The following is an 11,926-nucleotide window of genomic DNA, read 5'->3' as shown; positions in this document are numbered from 1 at the left end:
GTTCCTTTGCCACTACCAAAACAGCCATTTCCTTTACTTCCTCTCCTCTCTTGTCTCCCTTCCTCCTCCTCCTCCTCCTCCTCCACCATCACCACTAACACCACCATCACTCCAGCACACACTAGTATCTCACACCTCTTAGCGCTTCATCCCATCATCCACTTCACCCTTTCACACTCATTACTATTTTTTTGGCCACTTCATTCTTCCTCCACCTCGCCCATCACCTCTCCACCTCACTTCTCATCCCAGTCATGCACCTCCAACCGTCACTTACCTTCACCGTCTCTTCCTCGACCACCGCCACTCCCTCCATCATCAACTCAGCCGTTCCACCTTTTACTCAATTGTTAACATCCTCATCTTGTCAGCTTGCCGCCCGTCCCCTCCACCAGCACCGCATCTCCCTAACGTTCTATTAACACCTCCTCAGCTAATCTTTGGGAATTAACGTGTTGTGCAAATGTTAAAAGTGTTTCTACTCCTCCTCCTACTCCTCCTCCTCCTCCTCCCTCAGCACCACCATCACCACACACACACACACACACACCCGTCTCCATCACCGCCTCTCCAGAATTAGCTAATCGTGGTTAAGTCGTTAGTTATCCATTATTAAGCACAAGACGGACATTTACCACCTTGCAATCATGTCCTTAATGGGAAAATCCGCCGTCACGAGCATCTCTCTGGCCCGGCGCTTGATATGCCTGATGGAAAACTTGACGGTGCTGTGTGAAGACGTCGTGAAGTATATGCCGTGTGAAGCTCCAAGTCACGTACGAGTCCCAAACCTTTCGTGTAAGATTGGTGTGTGTGTGTGTGTGTGTGTGTGTGTGTGTGTGTGTGTGTGTGTGTGTGTGTGTGTGTGTTACTTAAGGTGAGTTAAGTAGGTAGGGCTTAATGTGTGTGTGTGTGTGTGTGTGTGTGTGTGTGTGTGTAAATTCATCTTTTTCTTTTTTGTCTTGTTAATTATTTTTTTTTTATGAGTACAACACTTATCACTTCTTTTCGCACGGTGACGCAACGGGCTGGTTAATTTAACATCGACATCATCTAGGTTGTTGCTATTTATGTTCCACTGTTTCTAATTAAATATGCTTTTATCAAGGTTTATCATATTGCATCTCGTCTGTGCACACCGAGGAGAAAATAGAAACACCTTCCTTCACACATGAACTTGATGAACTAGTTAACGACACCTTCATCCTCGAGTTGGTAGTTGTCATTGGCGTCCTTCACTTTATCAGGTTTTTTTTTCCAAGGCTGTCCTAGCTGTCACAGACTACTTCGTATCTACTTTATCAGAAAACCTACGCAGGTAAAGATTCCCGTCGCCGGGTCTTGGCAAGGAATGAAGCTTGACAATGAGTTCTTAACAAGGAAACGACCATCAGCCATGCCGGCCGAGGAGATGACCTGTGGATAGGAGAGAGGGGTGGGGGTTGGGTCAGTGATTGGTAGCCATGCATTGCCGGGTGTCCTGCCAGCCCCCGCCCCCCCCAGTGTGGAGCCTCACGCCGGGCGAAGGTAACACCGATCAGGCGTTCCTGCGAGTATTCGATTTGTTGTGTTTGCCGGGTCGTTATTTTTGTAAGTGTCCGTTGCGTCGTGCCGTGCTGCGTGTGTCGTGCCGAGAGGGAGGGTCTTGGGGGCTGTCATCATGGAGGCCTGAATTGTGTCCCAAGCCTACCCCCCCCCCCTCCCCCTATCCACGTTGCTGCTGCCGTGGCGAGACGCTCTACAGGAGGAAGGTGAGTCTTGCTTCCATCCCCAGCCCGTCATGCTGATGTTACTTGTGTGTCACTTGCCATGAACGAGTTTCATTGTTTTTGGTGACTGATCTTGTGTGTAAACAACCGTTAATAATTACAAGTTATGTACCTCGATATTTGTGTTCATTTCTCTCCAAACTTGATAGTATTCATTATGGAAAGCATGATTAGGCAATTCAGCTCTACGATCAAGCACCCGTTAACGGAATTAGGGAATATATGAATTGATTAGTTCATCGCTATCTTTTAAACCGTTTGTCATCTGATCTTAGGACTGTGTTCAATACCTGTAACGGCTCACTTGTTAGCTATGTTTTGCACAGTGATGATTGGTAGTTACATGAAGCTCTGTCACTGAGCAATCTAAAAGAACAGTGATAGCAATATATCGCCCGTTTTATTTCCAGCAGCAACGAACCGTGGTTTTAAAAACTGGTAACTCGCCTCCCGTTGTGTCCCCGGTGAAGTGTAGAGAAAGGTTTCACACCTCTTATAATACCTGTCCCACGACCATAATATTTACTTTGAAGTGTCACGTGTTTCTCTGCGCCTCTAATTTCATGGGTGTTATACTGACCATGTCTAGTAGTGACCATATCAGGGACTTTTATTGACTACACAACCACTGATTAGAGTAACTGTTGTATCAGGGTTGTTCCACCTGCGGTATGTAAGCACGTCTGTCTGTGGGTATAATATATGTATCCTTCCCATTGGTGTACACGTTTCACCATTATTTACTTGAAAGCCGCGGAACAAAAGGAGCCACTCACCTTATTAGGCAAGTGTATGCAGACCTTATGGGGCGTCTTAACCATCTCTCCCCCCCTCTCCCCCACTGTATCCCCCTCCGCCCCATCTCCTTTCTTCTCATTCCTCTCTTCCCCCCTTACCTCTTTCTCTCCTTTACCTATCTTTTACAACTCTTTCCTCCCTCATCTCTTTATTCGTGCCGTAATCCCCCTTTTTCTTTCTTCCCCCTCACCTCCTTTCCCTCACCTCTTCCCCCTCACCTCTTCCCCCTCACCTCTTTCCCCTCACCTCTTCCCCCATACCTCTGCCCCCTCACCTCTTCCCCCTCACCTCTACCCCCTCAACTCTTCCCCCTCACCTCTTCCCTTTCCTCTCATGTCTTTCCCCTTGCCTCTCCCCCTCCTTGCCTCTTTCCCTCTTTTCTTCCCTTTCCCTTCCTTCCCTCCTTCGCTATTTTCTCCATTTAACTCCCTTTACCTTCCCCTCTCCTCACATACTTTCTTTCCCTCCTTTCCCCCCTTCCCCACCTTACCTCCCTTTCCCCCTTACATCCCTTCCCCCCCCACACCGCTTGTTTTACCTTCCTTCCCTCCAATCACCCTACACTCCTTTCCCTCCTCACCTCTCTTTCCCTCACTTCTCTTCCCCTTACTTCTTTCACATTATCTCTCCCCATCTCTCTCCTCTCCCATTACATTTTTCTCCCTCTTACCGCTTTCATTCTTACTTAAACCCCCACGTCATTCTGCCCCAGTCTCCCTTCCCCCAATTCCTCTTCCCCCCCCCCCCCACCCCCCCTGTATTACGCTGCTTTCTCCCCCTCCCCTCAAATTCTTCACTCACCACATTATTATTATTATTATTATTATTATTATTATTATTATTATTATTATTATTATTATTATTATTATTATTATTATTATCATTATCATTATCATTATCATTATTATTATTATGTCATCGATCTTATGCAATCTAACTTTTTACTTTCCCTGACATCATTACGGTCAGGTGCAAATGAAAGTATCAGCGAACCTCTATTAGCAGTCCGTTATCACTAATTAGCAACAGGTGTTTAAGGACATGCCCACTTAACGCGGCCCAAAACACTCATTAAGTCTTGATTAATCCATAAGTTTCATTACGTCATGCTTGTCCCTCGCTGAGCCTGGACGACTTTAGGGAAGACATCCAATTAGGGGCTGAGGGAGGGGTGACCGCGCCGCCAGTGTGTCCACCAGGCCCGCCGCAGACCACCCAGCCAAGCACACGGTGACCCTTGTAAATCTTGGAAGGGTTGGCAGCGGGCTGGCAGGTGGACTGAGCTGACCAGCGCCCCGCCCTTTTCTCCTTTCCCTTCCCTTCCCTTCCATTGAATTTTGTTGCCTTTCCCTCCCTTTTCTTCCCATTTCATGCCTTATTTTTCCCTCCCTTCCCTATTTTCCCATCCCATATTTTACTGCCACTTCTCTACCTCTCTTTTCTCTCCCTTTATTTCCCTTCCCTTCACATTTGCTTACTTATCTGCCTGTCCCTTTTCTCTCACCATTACCCCTTTCCAGCGCATCGCCCTTCCTTTCCCTCTTCTTTCCGACTCTTAACACTTTTCCTTTCCTTTTTTTTTTTACATTCTCCTTCTCTTCTCTTCCCTCTTCCTTGCGATCTCTCTCTCTCTCTCTCTCTCTCTCTCTCTCTCTCTCTCTCTCTCTCTCTCTCTCTCTCTCTCTCTCTCTCTCTCTCTCTCTCTCTTCCCCCTCCGTGGGACTGGCTGGCCTCAGAACTGCCGTAGGCCAACCTTAACGTTAGCAGGTGAGCAGTGACTCGGGGCAGGTGAGAGGCGTGTGACCAACAAGACCTGGTCTACTACGTTTAGACACTGACCTCCGCCGCGAGCCATATCTTAGCGGTGGTGTCCAGCAGGAGTGGTGGGTATAAGTGTTGAGTGAGCTATTGATGTTGCAGTGATACTATTTTTTTTTTTTTATAGTAATGGCTGATGGCGGTGGTGGTGGTGGTGAATATCCTGGTTTTGTTTATTTTCATTCTGGTGACGTTCTGGTGGGGATAAGGTCGCGTTTCGAGATAGTTGGTTGAGGTGCATTTGGTGAATATCCTGGTTTTATTTATTTTCATTCTGGTGACGTACTGGTGGTGATAAGGTTGCGTTCGAGGTAGTTGGTGGAGGTGCATTTTGGTGGTGTGTGTGATGTGGTGGATGCATAAAGAAGATGGTAAAACAGAAAATGGTTGTGGTTGTCGTGGATAATAAGCCGGCGAAGGAGGTTGACTGGTAGAGTGAATAATACAACCATGACGCTGCAACATAGTCAGTATTAAAAAAGAGGTATTACACGGCACAGGTGAGACTTATGGAGGAGTGTTGACTTTGGTGACTGTGGGAACGGGAGTGCTAGTGGGTATTTTTTTTTTACATCATAGGAGACAGTTTAAGGGCGTAAAAAAAAAAAAAATAATGAAAAAAAACCCCGCTACTTACTGCTCCTGATTGAGATAGAGAGGAGTGGCCAAAAAGAGAGAAGGTTATGATGATGTTATGGGCCAGTGCTGGTGAGTGTGGTCATAGTGAGACGAGAAGGAGGGAAAACAGGTATGTGGTGATAGTGGTGGTGGTGGCAGTGATGATGCTGGTGTCGTTAATTGGTTTGTGGTTAGATGGCCTTCAGAGTTGCACTGTCACATTGTGGTAAGAGTTCATTCACAGAATCCGTTGGTGGGAGGAGTCTTCGTACTGGCCCTCTCCCCCCCCTCCTCCCCTTTCAACCTCCTCCCTTCCTGCCTCTCCAAGCCTATCAGCCTGACTCTCGCTTTACCCCACCACATCACCTCTTTTGAAACCCGGCACCTGTTTCTAAGCGCCGAGGTAAACATCTGCTCAAAAATACACGATGGAAGTGTCGGACAAAGATAACATGTTCTGTTGAGTCTCCTTCAGGCCCCGCCGCGGGCAGTCACCATCCCCACAGGCCGCCTCCTCTTCCTGCTGCTCCTCCTCTCCCATTCCCACCCCTTCCTCTTCTTGCTCCTTCCCCGTCATTTGTGTACTCTTATCATTTCCATCCTCCGCTTTAACCTCAAAATCGTCTCCTTCCTCCTCCTCCTCCTTCTCTTTCTCCTCTCCTTTCCTCTCTTGTCCTCTCTCTTCCTCCCACCTTTCCCCGTTCTTTTACCAATCTCCTACCCTTTGCCTCTCTATCCTCATTTCAGCCTTCCCTTCCTCCTTTACTCTCCCCGCCATTCGACGCTCCCTTCTTAAACAGCAGCCTTACTTTCCTCGTTCATATTTACTCCTTTCCTCAGATACTTCACTCACTCCTTCCCAGCTCTTGACCCTCCCACCATACACCAATCAACATACCACTAACACTAACCACATCTTTCTCTTCTTCCCTGCAACGGTCCACCAGTCACACCTCGCATTCTCTCCTCATTAATTCTTTCACACTCGCATGCCATCCTAACACGTTCCGACCTGATGCATTCACCTTCACCTCTCTCTCCTAATTACATTTCTACAAACTTTCCATGACATGCCTTGTCAACCTCGCCTCACATCCTTCCTCTTCCTTCCCAAGGCCTTACATACTCCCATGTTAGCCCACAGCAATCTCAGTCGTCTTTTTTCCCTCAAATATGTCATCCTATTCACACCACTTTTTTCCTTTGATCAAAATTCAGCCCCGGAAAAAAAAATTATCTTTTATTCCTGACTTATAAAAAGCTGTTCATGCAGCTATGTTGATTATTTGAATACTTGTGCATGATTAGCAAGAGGAACTACTCGAACATTGTTAAGAAATCACGTACTGAACAGTGATAGTATGATGTATAGTACTGTGCGGCAATAATAAACTTTCCCTTCCTGTCTAACAGTTTAAATGTTGTGTAACTATGATCATGTTTGTTTTCGCTCGCGAAGGTTAGCAAACATTCGCGGATATGTTTGCGAACGAATGAGAGATCGAACGACGAAGATTAAGATAAATTTTATCCCCTTTTTTTGCCTGACAACCTGGGAGCTCATTTACATGTCACCCAGTTCTTGTTACCGTGGATTCTGCAGAATTTTTTTCGTAACTTTCTCTGTTTTCGTGTATTTGTTAATGGATTTTGGTTGTGGGTGGCAGCATCTGGCAGGAAGCACAGGTCTACCAACACCACCGAGATACGAGGTCTGTGTGTGTGTGTGTGTGTGTGTGTGTGTGTGTCAGAACGTGATAGATAAATGACGATTCCGTATATGTGTGTTCCAGTTAGACCTTTCATGGACTGGTCTAGAAAAAAAATATATATAAAACGAAACGTGGGAACAAGCGAGGAAATCTCTCTCTCTCTCTCTCTCTCTCTCTCGGCCACACCTAACTTTTCCCTTTCCCCCTTTCCCCACGAACGAGGTCCGAATGCTGTGTCAATGGAGTATCGAGATTCCGAGACGTGAACTCGAAGCATCGTTTTCTACTGACTCGAAAATTATTGCCGTTTTCTTATCATAGTTGCACTTTTTTTCCGTGATCACCAAGACGCCATCCCACTAGTTCGGTCACCATTGGCTTAAAACCGTTGCATATATTGTCAGTTAAGTGGATGCATCCTTATATATCCTTCATAATTACTTTCAAAACACTGATAACGATATAATGTTCTTGGATTTAATTGTTTTCTTTGTCTCCCTCTCGTTTTCTCTTCCTCTATTTGTCCTCTTTTGTTATTCCTCCCTTTCTTTAACCCCCTTTCGTTTTCCCTTTTCTTATTCCTCCATTTAATCCAGTCCCCCCTTTCGTTTTCCCTCCAGTCATTTTCAATCCTTTAATCTTTTTCCCTCCATTTCCACCGATCATTCGTTTACCTCTTGAGCGGCGTGCGTGTCCACTCACCTGCAGCCCCTCGAGGGTCATCCGGGCGCCGCTGTTGAGTCGTGTCTTCATCTGGTGGTCGTGAGTGCGGACGACACGCCCCTTCCGTCTTGTAGTAGCGAGTTCTGAGGCTGCAGCGAGGATGGGCGGCGCCTCTCGTGTCGGCCCAGGCTAGCTTAGTTTTCTCTCGCTCAGTTCTTTTCTCTCCTTTTTTTTCTTCCTCTTCTCCTTCTCCGATTCTCTTCTCTCTTCTCTTCTCTTTTCTCATTATTCTCTTCTCTCTATTATTCTCTTCCCTCTATTATTCTCTCTCTCTCTCTCTCTCTCTCTCTCTCTCTCTCTCACGCTACCTTGGGAGGGGAGGGGAGTGAGAAGGGAAGGGGGGGAAGGAAGGTAAGCGGGTATGAGCCAGCAGGAGTAGCAACATAACCTCACGTAATTGTGTTCAGTGTCTTGCGTGTTGCTCTTTTTTATCTTCGTTTCTTACCGACGCTTACAATGACTAAATCCAACTTTTCGCACCCGCTTGTTTCTGTACGTGAAGGTGTACGATGTGAATTAGCTTCAGTGAATAAGGTGAGTCAGTCAGTTAGCCGGTCAGTCAGTCAGTTAGCCGTTCAGTCAGTCAGTTAGCCGTTCAGTCAGTCAGTTAGCCGGTCAGTCAGTCAGTTAGCCGGTCAGTCAGTCAGTTAGCCGTCCACTCTGTCAGTTAGCCGGTCAGTCAGTCAGTTAGTCGTTCAGTCAGTCAGTTAGCCGATCAGTCAGTCAGTTAGCCGTCCACTCAGTCAGTTAGCCATTCAGTCAGTTATTTAGCCGTTCAGTCAGTCAGTTAGCCGTCCACTCAGTCAGTTAGCCATTCAGTCAGTTATTTAGCCGTTCAGTCAGTCAGTTAGCCGTCCACTCAGTCAGTTAGCCATTCAGTCAGTTATTTAGCCGTTCAGTCAGTCAGCTAGCCGGTCAGTCAGTCAGTCAGTTAATTAGCTTGTATATCAATAAGGATGAAATGAGGCGGAAGTGTGTGTGTGTGTGTGTGTGTGTGTGTGTATGAGAATATTCTATCATTCTATGTGACTCGCCCTCCGTACCTGACAGTGTCGCCCAGTCGATATGGGGGAGGTTAAAATCTCCTAATATCAGTGGGTCGCTGTTATTAAGTGACTGCCTTAAAACGCTTTACATTTCCACATCTTCTTCGAGTGATTGCCCGGGAGGCCTGTAGGTGACAGATATATTTAAATTGACTTTTGCAATGTTTATTCGCACGCACAAATGTTCAACGTTACTGTCTCTTGGTGTTTTGTCAGTGGGCTGCAAATAGCTTTTGACAAAAAGGGCGACGCCACCACCTTTACGGTTTAAACGATCTTTATTGAAGAGTCTGTAGCCATCTATGTTGTATTCTGTACTTAAATCAATATTTGTGGTGTCGATAAATGTTTCGGTTATAGCAATTACGTCAAAATTTTCTGTCAAAGCAAAACATCTCAGTTCATCAAACTTGTTTCTTAGGCTACGCGAAAAGGTACCTGGAGATGCGGGGTATCGATCCCCGTACCTCTCACATGCTAAGCGAGCGCTCTACCATCTGAGCTACATCCCCTTGGTGGAGGTGCCGGGGATCGAACCCGGGGCCTTTCACATGCAAAGCGAACGCTCTACCACTGAGCTACACCCCCTTAGAGAGAAAGGGGCTGGAGAATCTTAGTAACTTGATCACATTTTTTTTTTTTTGTTCGTTATAAATCACAACACATAGTCTCTAGGCCAGTATAAATCCCTCCACCACCACCTACTCCTTCAACTCCTCCTCCTCTTCATCTCCCGTTTTCCCTTGCCCTGACCCATCCGTTTCCCAACAGCTGCCACAGATAAAACAGATAAGGCACGGATTTAAGCCTAATGTTCGGCCTCTCCGTAAAGAGCGAGTGTCCTGCCTGCCACCTGGAGCACCCGTGTGAGAACTACTCCTTTGTAATTAAGAAAAAAATATCCGCTTACTAATAGATGCACCGTAATAAAACCAGGACCTAATAAGAACGGATTCCATTGTCTCGTGAACTGTATGTGTATTGGAAAGAACGTTTTTAAAGAGAGAGAGAAATGGAAGGAAGGAAAAGAGGGGAATGGAGAAGGATAGAGAGGAGGCATGGAGGGAGAAAGGGAGGAGTCACGAGAGGAAGACTAATGAGAGTAAAGGGGAAGGAAAACCAAGGAGACAGGTGGAGGAGAAGAGAAAGGAATGGGGAGGGCAGCTGGAGGAAGAAGGAGGAGGAGGAGGAGGAGAACGAGGAGGAGGAAGAGGAGAGCCACTTGTTCTCACGGTAGCCTGGCCAGTGATGAGGGCGCAGGGTCAGTCCCATCACGACCTCCGGAAGCTCCCTGCTCCTCCTCCTCCTCCTCCTCCTCCTCCTCCTCCTCCACCTCCTCCTCTCTCTCCTCTTCCTCCTCCTCTTGCTCCTCTTCGTTCCCCCGCCCCTTCCTCCCCTTTCCTTGTTCTCTTTCTCTCCTTTTTTTCTAAATATGCTCATCCTTCTGTTTTTATTTACCTCATCTTGACGTTTCCTTGCACGTTGTTTAGTGAGTGCAAAAGAGCGGGAGAGTCTGTGTCTGTGTCTGTCTGTATGGCTGACGGACACAGGCAGCCGGATAAAGCTGATAATCAATCCAGTGCTTCTCTTACATTATAATTTATTCCTCCCTCGATGTCTCAGTATCCTTGTGGACCCCCGTCAGGTCCCTCACCCAAGCCCTTCACAAATAAGGAAGAAAAATATTAGAATGTGATCATGTCTGTTTTACAGCGTGGGCCCGTAAAAATGCATGTTTTGTTACCGTTCAGAGGGATAGATGGCAATTTAGTCTGTTATTAGTCAACTGATTCGACGTTGAGTCACAGATAAGATGTATCCCATAATTTGGCTCCACATCCAACTGGTTTTGGTGTTTATTCTGTATGAGGGATGTTAGAGAAACCAGTCACACACGGAGTTAAAAACGAAGTAAAGGACTCGGAGTGCAATCCCACAACTTATACTGAGGCACTGAGCATCAACATGGTCCGTTTTTCTACTTACAAGTCTCTGGCAGCAGGCTTATTCATGAGGTCATAGAATTTGTCCTGAGCTGAACTTTGCTACTGAAATAAAGCAAAACTAACAAAAATAAGTAAATTAAATAAAAAATATTGTATTCTTCCGACAAAATAAGTTAACTTTTATTTCACACACCAACCATTGCTTCCCACACACCAACCATTGCTTCCCACACACCAACCATTGCTTCCCACACACCAACCATTGCTTCCCTGAAGTTTAGCCGTGACCCTCGTGGAACCCATGACCCTCAGTCTGAGAAACACTGAATTGGGAGCGCAGACAGACAAAGAGACGCCCTATAGACCCACAGACGAAAAATATAAAGCAAGGCTGTTTAGAGAGGAAGACAAAGACACAAAGAACATACCTCCGATAAACTGACCTACATAGATACCTGACGAGCACACACACACACACACACACACACATACACACAAATAAATCATCACACCCTAAAACCAGTACACACCAGATCACACATACGCACAAACACACAAAAATTAACTTGACACACTAAAACAAAAGAGGACGAGCACTTGCACGCTGGCGCACTCTCGCATATGAATACCGACACACATAACCCACATAGACGTAGATGAGCTAAGTGAATAATGATATACACAGGCAAACGCGCGCACATGCAGAAACAATGAGAGCAAAGTGGTTAAAGACAGGGAGGAGTCACGCGTTGGTAATGGCGGCGGCGGCGGCGGTGGTGGTGTTGTTAATAGTGGTAGTGATGGTGGTTGCGGTGGTGTTAATGATGATGGTGGTGGTGTTAATGGTGGTTGTCCTTGTTTTAATGTTCGTTGTGGTGATGATAATGGTCTTGTTAATGGTTGTTGTGGTAATGGCGACGGCGGTATAGTGGGAGTGGAAGTGGTTGTGGTTGTGGTGGTGGTAGTGGTAATGGTGGTAGAGGTGGAGATGTCGGTGGAGTGTTGTTAGGAGTAGAAGTAGTGGTCGTGGTGGTTGTAGTGGAGTGGAACTGTTAGTGTTAATGATAGTTAGTGATGGTTCTGATGAGGCTTGTAGCTTAAGATAATAGGCTTTTAAATTGTTCTTGCGGTAATTTTGACAGCGGTGCTGGCAGTGGAGGCGATGGAGGTGGTGGAGATGGTGGTGGTGGGAATAGTGTAGTGGTGTTGGTGGTGATGGGGAGAGGTATAGTGCAAGCTAATGTGCTGGTATTGGTGTAGGTAGTAGTAGTAATAGTAGTAGTAATAGTAGTAATAGTAGTAGTAGTAGTAGTAGTAGTAGTAGTAGTAGTAGTAGTAGTAGTAGTAGTAGTAGTAGTAGTAGTAGTAGTAGTAGTAATAGTAATAGTAATAGTAATAGTAGTAGTAATAGTAATAGTAATAGTAATAGTAGTAGTAGTAGTAGTAGTAGTAGTAGTAGTAATAGTAATAGTAATAGTAATAGTAGTAGTAGTAAT

The 11,926-nt window shown here is 46.0% G+C and overlaps 2 non-coding genes across 2 annotated transcripts; both read right to left on the bottom strand.

Moving 5' to 3' along the window:
* Positions 1-8,923: 8,923 nt before the first annotated feature.
* On the bottom strand, positions 8,924-8,996 carry Trnaa-agc (transfer RNA alanine (anticodon AGC)). Its single transcript has one exon. It is a non-coding gene; the product is annotated as a tRNA-Ala (tRNA).
* A 4-nt stretch (positions 8,997-9,000) lies between these two features.
* On the bottom strand, positions 9,001-9,072 carry Trnaa-ugc (transfer RNA alanine (anticodon UGC)). The gene has a single exon. It is a non-coding gene; the product is annotated as a tRNA-Ala (tRNA).
* Between the last annotated feature and the right edge of the window lie 2,854 nt (positions 9,073-11,926).

The sequence above is a fragment of the Eriocheir sinensis genome, chromosome 15 (genome assembly GCF_024679095.1).
Source record: "Eriocheir sinensis breed Jianghai 21 chromosome 15, ASM2467909v1, whole genome shotgun sequence".
In the NCBI taxonomy this organism is placed as follows: domain Eukaryota; kingdom Metazoa; phylum Arthropoda; class Malacostraca; order Decapoda; family Varunidae; genus Eriocheir; species Eriocheir sinensis.
This window is presented reverse-complemented; position numbering and strand designations above follow the sequence as displayed.